The sequence below is a fragment of the Austrofundulus limnaeus genome, unplaced genomic scaffold (genome assembly GCF_001266775.1).
Source record: "Austrofundulus limnaeus strain Quisiro unplaced genomic scaffold, Austrofundulus_limnaeus-1.0 Scaffold122, whole genome shotgun sequence".
Taxonomy (NCBI): domain Eukaryota; kingdom Metazoa; phylum Chordata; class Actinopteri; order Cyprinodontiformes; family Rivulidae; genus Austrofundulus; species Austrofundulus limnaeus.
The window spans coordinates 36,002-37,789 of NW_013952524.1; positions in this window are offsets into that span (position 1 = coordinate 36,002).

The window sequence follows — 1,788 nt, forward strand, 5'->3', positions numbered from 1 at the left end:
GTGTGTGTGTGTGTGGGGGGGGGGGGGTCGGTGATAGGCTGTGGACATCCTCATTACTGAGATGTTGTTAGGGCATGGCTCTTGAGTGGGATCTGTTTAATGAAGTGGTTCTTCTAATCCCTCACTCCAAGGCTTAGAAATCAGGCTGAATTCACCAAAGATGATTTTTTTTCTTGTTTTCCGGTGAGACTGTTTTAGATATAGGGTGTTCAATAAAACATGTTAAATAATCTTAGGAAAAAACATAAACTTGAAAGTGGTGCATGAGTATGCTTTCACAGCATTTTGCTCAAACCATTACCTTCATCATTAGTTAATAAGATCCACCTGATTTAAGTGTCAAACGATCTCAGTATGTATGTCAGTGGTAAAGTCTACCATGAAGCAAGAAACAGCAGACCAAGGAATTCTCCACACAGCTCAGATGATGGTTGGTTTGTTAGAAATACATCGAACCCTGAACAACCTGTTGAGCCCTGTTAAGTTATACAATGAAATGGAAAGTCAAGTCGATGTTTATTTCTTTAGAACATTTCCATAGCTGACCAAAGTGCTTTACATAGTGAAGGTCAATAACTTAACTAATTAAACTTTCATAAAAACACTAAAACATAGTAAAGCCAAAGTTACAAACAAATAAATCATTTAGCATGTATCATAAAACCAAGATGTCCTGTTCAACTAGAACTGAAAGTCAGCTCAGATTTTCTACGACCAACCATGAGCACATCTAACTTTTAAAGTATGTCTGTTTTAGAGATTAAATAAAGAAAAAGGCTCCGTCACCTCTGTTGACTTTTATTACGCACAAAAACATCAAAATTAGCACAGAAACAGTACTATATAACATTTTAGACACATTCTAGGCAGTTTATCAGCTAAAAAAGAGTTAATTTTGGGGTAAGTTACTCTTTAAACTAGAGCAGCTGATTGGTGAATCTCAGAGCTGTGGTGTAAATGTTCAGAAAGGTTTTGGCACCACTGCAAACCTGTCGAGTGAGGGTCAGCCACCAAAATGTAGAACAGCTTAAACAGGGAGGGTGTCAATCAGAGAAAAAACCAAGTGGTAGTGAGGTACTTTTTTTCCCCTTTCATTTTCCTTTATGATACCGAAAAGGAGTAGGACGAAGTGAACACTTGTTGTGTATGATTTAGACAAGACTACTATAAGATGCTCTGAGCCAGATTTCATAGAAATGTGGCCAAGAAGAAAAACACATTACCTGCCCCTAATAGAAAAAATCATCGGACATGCATCATCATGGTGAGAACAGTGAAGGACGGTGGTGGCAGCATCAGACTGTGGTAATGTTCTTGGTCAACAAGGACTGGGAAACTGGTCAGATGTTGAGGGAATGATATGGGGCAACATTGAGTGAAATAATTAAGTGGAACCTGTTTGACGGATTTGAGATAAGGGTTCACCTTTCAGCAGGACAACTGAGGCAATACTCAAACAGGTAAATGTCCTGGAATGGTCCAATCAGAGTACAGAGCTCACACTCTGCCTGTCCAACCTGTAGCAGCAGTTGTTGTCAAAGAGACTTTCTGCAATAATTAAGCACAGACAAATTTTCCTTTTTAAAATTTCTTGTTTCTTGCACGTACAAAACAAGGATCTTCTAACGTAAATGAAAATTTACAACTCACTCAAATTCCTTTAAAGTTCCAGGTTGTGAGGAAACAAAACAGAGCACGCAAAGGGGGTCAGTACTTTTGCAACCCATTGTATCCAGCTCTGAGGTGTGTTTGCTGAAGAGCAGACAGATGGAGCTGGTCTGCATGTGT